We start from the raw sequence: 7889 nt of genomic DNA on the forward strand, positions 1-7889 counted from the left end.
AAGTAGGTACCACCAGTCTATCTTATTTGATACTTTTTAAAATTTTGATTTAATGCTACTTTAAAGTTTCAGAAGCTTCTTAAATAAAAAGTGGAATTACATCATTTAAAGGCGAACAGAGATAATTTTGACATTATAGTTGACATTAAGACATGATAGTTTCGATCCCAAGATGTTTGTAATGATCACGAACATATTATATATATATTATGGCCAATGTTTATGACTTTAATCACAGGTGGACATTTAGAGAAATTGTGTTGACATATTGTTCCGGTCATAAAAGTTATCAGAATATTTCAATTCCCTTATATGCTTTCATATCATTATTTTTCACATTCTAACATTTCATACTTAAATAGTGCCATACAATTTCATTCTGAACGAATTTACTTCTATTTCTACTCGAAATTAATTAACCGATCTTCTTGAAAAAAAAATAAAGAGTAAATAAATCAATTTACATCAAAGTTTTCATAAGTAATATCGAAAAAATCTAATCTTATAGTTCTGCCGATCAATAATCCATTTCTAACCAATGTTGTTAATTCTGATGCAATATTTGGAATATACAAGTAATAAAAGAACTCTATAATAAGCTTTTTCCATAAACATAACAATATTTGTCCTACTGCAAAGATATATATTTCTTTATAATGGTTAAATGCTAGTTTACAACTGCGACTTGGTCCACATAATTAAAATATAATTGATTAACTGGAAAAACTATCCTATGCCCTTTTCCATTTAAAATAAGTCTCACAGTCAATGAATCTCAAATTTCTTGACGATTGGTTAAGTTGTTAAGATGCCAACAAGAAATAAACAAAATTACTTTCACATTAATAATATTATTTTTAAATTAACTGATCCTTACTAAACTATATCAATTTTAAAGCTAGTTTCACTAATTCACTTGTCCAAATTTCTACATAGTTACTGAATACTCAATTTACAGAGTACAGAGCTATTATAACATCTTAGTTCTTAGGAATGGCACCGCATGAAGGGTATTATGACCAAAACAGCATACTTTGTTATGTTCATGGTACTGTTCATATCTATAGGCAACGGTTACCACTTTCCATACGGTGAGTCGTATATTTGTTTGCCATTTTAGTTAAATAAAAAAAAAAATATTCAAACTTAAAATTAAAATTAACGTCATGTTATCAATATCTGTTTATCGGGTCTTGACCCGTGAAACGAAACTGATAATGTTAAACGCGAAAACTAAAGGTATCTGACGTCATGTTATCATCTTAAATGAACAATTAAATGTAGTATACAAAATATATATTCTACCTTTATCTTATTGCCGTAATTTTCCATGTAATTTATTACAGAAATAAGTATTAGGAATTCAGATTTACCCAGTAACTAATAGTACTAATAAATAATACTTAAGTACTAATTTTGTGAATGTAAATTTGTTTGTTACTTCTGACACCTTAACACCTCAACCAATTGTAATGTCATTTAATACACTTGAATTTTGTATAGAATGGAGAACTTCAGCTATTTTTATCCTGGTCAATCAAATGTGTTTGTAATGCGAACTACCAGTCCCATTGTCAGCAATATACCCTGTCAGGTTGACCTCTACGTGGTCCCTTAGAAACCATCGTGCTAATTGACCTGTCTTTCCGTTCTCACTTATCATCCCTCACTGGGACCCCCCAGCGAATACCATTAGTGCAGACGGGGTAATTATACCATTTATTATTATTATTCTATTCCATTACCATCTATTAAAAAAGACTATCCAGGGTACACCATGCATATTACATTGTATTTTGTCCATGGTGCTGCTTTTGTCTACAATAACGAGGCAACGGTTACCACTTTCTATCAAGTGGGCCGTCAGCTTGTTTGCCATTTTAAGTATCATAAAAAAAAACCTGTTAATTTAATCTAACCATGAGTATTTGCAATACTCAGTGACTACACATTGAGTGTCAACACGAAATAAAAACAACCTTGTACAAATCAAAGAGAAATGTGCGCTTCACGCAACCACTGAATCACTAGACATGAGTCAGCCAATCTCCGGGAATTGCATCATTATCGTCCAAACAACCCGTCATCGGGTGTGGGGACCTGTCTCGATGGGATCATTTATTCGTTAGATATAGTTGTTATTTATTTTATAAATCATTGTTATCATATTAAAATATTTTTACTTGCCACTTCACCAATGTGGACTTTGATTACAAATTAGACCGCTAGAACAAATGATTATGTATTTTTGATGTAATAATCATAATCATTTCAGCCATTATCTGTCCACTGCTGGACATAAGACTGCCATAAGGAACGGTCCTGAACCACCTGCATCCACTGACACGACATGAAATGCATTGCCCCTGCAATGCACTCTATGTAGTGGAGTGTCATCCTGCACTGCGTTAGCCCGTATGGGGTCGCCACTCAAGAACCATTCTTCCTAATCGGTTGTCGATTCTTCGAGCTATTTTATGTAAACTAATTAATAGTTAATATTGCCAAAAAAATTAGGTTTTAAATAATAAGACCAATACATTTCAATTTTTTTTAATACTTTTTCCATAATTAATTTTCCATGTCTATTTAAAGAAAAAAGAGACAAAACTCCCAACACAGAAAAAAATCCTTTTCTTATCACTAACTGAAATTTGAATTAATCGCTTGTATTAGCAACATTTACGTTATTATCGTTATTTTTAATGCACTGACGTTTACCATCTCTATTGGCAGATGCATATTCCTTCTAATTTGCATGATTACCAACAATACTCACACGAGTGGAACATCTCATACATATTCGACACGCACATTTAGATACGATATAACGTGTTTATATAAAAAGTGATCGATTCGCTAATAGCCAATTAATTATTAAAATGACTTACACCATTCGCGGCGAGATGAAACTCACGGCTCAGATTTGATCGTATCGCGACGTGAAACTCCGTCTTGTTCACACAATGTATAGAGCCGACATTCCTCAAGGCCGGTCATTCATATTGCGTACATAACTTGTGTAAACTACTGTATTTGCTTCGATTGCCGGATTATGTTGCAGCAATTCAACAGCTACCCTAATGGAAAACAATTTTCCAAACGTTTCATTATTGCTCATTGATTAGCTTTATATACTTCATCATCATCATCATCGTATCAGCCTTTATCTGTCCACTGCTGAACATAAGCCTCACCCTTGGAGGGTTTTGTCAGTAGTTGCCACGCTTGGCAGGCGGTTTGAAAACCGTAGTCAGGCTTTGTAGTTTTAAAAAGGACGCTGTTGCCCATCCGTTGATTTCCTTTAATCAGTTCTTACGACACCCGCGAGATAAAAAGAGGTGGCTTATTCTATGCCGGGACCACACGGCCATGGCCTTTGTATATTTATTAATGCCAATAGCTGACGGACTAACCCATGAAAGTTGAAATTGAGGATCGCATATTGCTAAGTATATGATCTCTCTTAGTCACTCAATAAGCTATATGTATACATAAGATTTCTATGATCGGTGGCATTGTTGCGTAATAGAATCTTTTTTTGTTTTTTTTTTAATGGATGATAATGCAATGGCAACACCTCTCGTGGTAACGGTATACGCTGGCGGGGCACCAGTGACAGATGATAGGTGAGAACGAAAAGGCTGGTCAGTTAGCCCATCGTGATGAATACACCTGGAATTCAACACGATGGTTTCTAGGGAGGACCACGTGAAGGTCGACCTGGAAATAGAATACTTACAATCCCTTCCCCCCACGTAATAGAATCAGAAACATAAATTTTCACGAACCTGTACAGACCTATGTTGGATTGGCCAGCTGAAGTAGCAGTAGGCCAGCCACATAGATCGAACAATCGATAAGAAAGAAGGATTGACGCTCGTACTGACAAGCGTTGTGTGGGGCAACGACTAGATGAATTATGTTAACAATTTAAAAAATATTATAGGAAGCAAGTGGCCCAAGCACGAGCTTGTGTTATTAGTACAACAAACGCTACAAAGTACGAACTTTGTAGCGAAATATGTTGTACTAATTCGCTAATACTTGTAATTATACATAATATTAACGGTCTGGTAATAGTTTTATGGTAGGTTATACGAAAGGAATCATGGCCCATTTGGTATAAGTGGTTTTTTTAACCTTATTAACTATTACCCTCACGATATAGAGCTGTCATTTCTCAAGGCTGGTCATTCATATTCCATACGTAACTTATGTAACCAACATATTGTGTTTTACTCTCTATTTTTTGTACTAAACATTCCGTTTGGCCGTGTAAAAATAATCGAAACGATTATATTATATATATCTTTGTTGTGAATCTATATATATATATATATATATAAATTCACAACTTTTCATTAATTTTTTTATGCAACTTACAATGGCAAATTAGCTAACGGCCCACCTAATGGAAAGTGGTAGCCGTTGCCTATAGACATGAGCAATACCATAGACATATCAAAGTATATTGTTTAGCCTATGATATTCCCCATGTCATTAAAATTAATACAACAGCAAACCGCTTCAAATATCACGTGACCACTGACCACATGGGTTAGTGCGTTTATAGTATAAATTTACAAGCGCCGTTCAATTTATATCGAAAATTGTCTAGAAATAACTACGTGGTATGATTAAGACAATTATGGTATGATGACGTAGTAATTAGGTCGATATTAATTTTGACAGTACAAATGGTTTCGTGAAAAGTGTCTATAAATGTATAGAATGAGTTGTATTCCCAATGAGGGTTGACGTCAGGCAGGTGGCCGGTCGTAAAACTAAAAGCCAAATCTTTTTGTAATATGGATAAAAACATATTACGCCGACCCCAAATAATAATTGGGATAAGGGTAGAAAGATGATGATGATATATAGTATATATGATAAGTAGTATTACTGAATCTACTTATGAATGTGGTGACTTTACTTGTTTTGTTGTTACTAATAGTTGTATACTGTATAACTTTTTTCTCCATACTAATTCTTAGTATTAAAATATACTATGTTTGCCTATAAAAATTGTTACACTTAGTTCTAAGCTCCATGATTATATAAATACTTACACTATCTTGTGGAAACAATTGTTGGTAAACCTAAATAAATTAATTAATAAAACGACATTTATAAACCACTAATAGAGCCGGCTTTGAAATGATTGTATTTTAAATTAAATCGACTAGAAATTAAATCCAAAACTGCCTTTGTAGTTATCAAGTATGGAACAAAGTGATGAGTGAAAATTGATACTTCCAATTTGGAAACCAATAATATACATGGGGCGGATACTGACTTGTTATACCTATAAAATGCAAGCAATTCGATTGTTGTCTATGATTCTGTCAGGCTGTGTCTATTTTTTTTTTTTATGGATAATAATGGCATAGTAACCCCACGTGCGCTATCGGTATACGTTGGCGGGCACCAGTGAAAGTTGGTAGGTGAGGATGAAAGCAGGCAATATATATAGTCCATCGTGACGAATTTAACGATAAATTAGTCACGATGGTTTTTAGGGGGAACCGTGAGGAGGTCGATGATAGGATACATTGATAGCAGTGAAGACAAACCTCTCCATTACTAACAATCTCCCCCTCCTCCCAAACCGGGCTGTATCTGTTAAAAATATAAATCGGAACATATTTTCACTCCCATTCTCATCATCACCAACTCATGGCTTTATCTGGAACTATGATCTAAGCACATATTTTTTAATTTACCGCTCATTATTGTACAGATAAATAAATATAAAAAATAAAAAGTTAAAATTGAAAGCGTGATAACAAAATTCTATGAGCAATGTTACCATTTCTATTTTTCGAATGAAATTATTTTATGAAATAATAAAATATTTCTAGTTTGACTTTTTCAAATTCAAGCTTGATAGAAATAAATGAAAAAAAGTTGTACCTGCACAAAGAAGAATTGTTTAAATATAAATTCCATGTGTTATGTTTTTTATCATCATTTTCTTAAATTTAAGAAGCAAAAGTCAGACTTGACTTTATATTTGTACAGTTACTGTACACTTTGCTTAGGTACTTTGTACAATGAATATAGTTATCTACTATATAGAGTTTATTAGTTTATAAATCTACAAATTTATCTGTGGACAGGAAGTTAGCATTTTATAAATTCTGACATCCTGTACTCGAATAAATTTGTTTGCGTAGAATATATATGTATTAATACTATTTATACAGTTTGTATTGTAATATTTGTACCGAATGTAATACTACTAGTTAGGGGTGAGTAATATATAGTAATATCTATATATTGCAGTTACACTATCTATATACTGGTCCAATAACGAATTTGTTAAATATCTGTTATTGCAAGAATAATATTGGATAATAAACTTTTAACACATTCAAAAATAGAATCCAGTCTATATGGGCGATATCGAAATGGGCGACAACCTTTATTCCGCCATCAATGTCCAGAGAAACCCAATATACAAATATCCGATCGATATACATATTACCCATGCCTACTACTAATTTTATATATGTAAAAGTTTGTAAAGATGTTTGTATGTTCGTTACTCAATTACGCCTAAACTGCTAAACATATTTCTATGAAATTTAATACACGAGTAGGTTATATCGTAATTTAAAATATAAGTTTATACACTGAATCACGCGGTAAAGCCAAGGCTACCTATAAAAATTAAGTTAAAAAAAACTATATAAACCTTATATTTGATATAGGCAAAACCGCGGGTGGAAAGCTAGTCATAAATATATCCAATGTGTTTTCTGTTCTTGACTATCTTGTCCGTAAATCTAACGTGCTAGAGTCAAGCATGACTCTATAGATATCCCGGTGTCCACTCGAGTCCAGCAAGACGACATATTGCGCCAACGTCTATGAATGCTATTGATATTGAAAGGTTCGTACCAATCAGGGTTGCCATATTGTTAATTAAGTCAATTAAGTGCAAAACACTTTAATACTAAACAACTTACATGACAAAACTTTCCAATGTAATAAGATTGAAAATCTACTGATTTACTTAACAAAAAAACTTAATGAACAATACAATACTAGTTTAGTTTTTTTTTTTTATAACACAGGGGGCAAACGAGCATGCGGCTCACCTGATGGTAAGTGACTACCACCGCCCATGGTCACCCACAACACCTACAGCATTGCAGGTGTGCTGCCGGCCTTTTAAAGTTTAGTTGTAAGCCAGTTACTATATATATATTCACACTGTAGATATATTTTTTTATATGCACCATCATTATCATCTCCTTACATTTATCCTAATTATTATTTGGGGTCGGCGTAATATGTTTTTTTTAATTTAATATGTTTTATGTTTTTTATCTATATTACAAAAAGATTTGGCTTAGTATTACGACCGGCCACCTGCCTGACGTCAACCCTCTTTGGGAAAACATTTGTTGGTGGTTTCCTTCACCTACGGTATGGAGGAAAGGATTTAGAAAAAAAGGAAGGGAACGTTGTAATATAACGTGCGTAAATTGATAAATAAGAGGAATAAGGGACTTATATAGGAAAGAAAAGGGGAGGACACTACAGTTGCGGAAAGGACTGAGACATTGCAGCGGCTCGGGAGGCTGGGGTACCATAACCGTTTACTCTTTCTAGATTTCTAGCCATTCTAGAATCGGACAGATTTCTAAAGAAGAACGCTTCTGACACTTTTTTTATATGCACCAATTTACATTAAAATTTCAATAATGTTACACAAATATACTTATGAAAAGTTCATAATGTTCATATCTATCGCTTATGGATATGAACAGTACCATGAACATAGCAGACTATACTGTGTCGCTCATGCTTTATGCGTTTCCATTCTTGAGATCGATAACGCTATGCCTTTGTACCCTATAATTTCATTGGTATATCCC

The sequence above is a fragment of the Galleria mellonella genome, unplaced genomic scaffold (assembly GCF_026898425.1).
Source record: "Galleria mellonella isolate WM207_F2 unplaced genomic scaffold, CSIRO_AGI_GalMel_v1 utg36, whole genome shotgun sequence".
Taxonomy (NCBI): domain Eukaryota; kingdom Metazoa; phylum Arthropoda; class Insecta; order Lepidoptera; family Pyralidae; genus Galleria; species Galleria mellonella.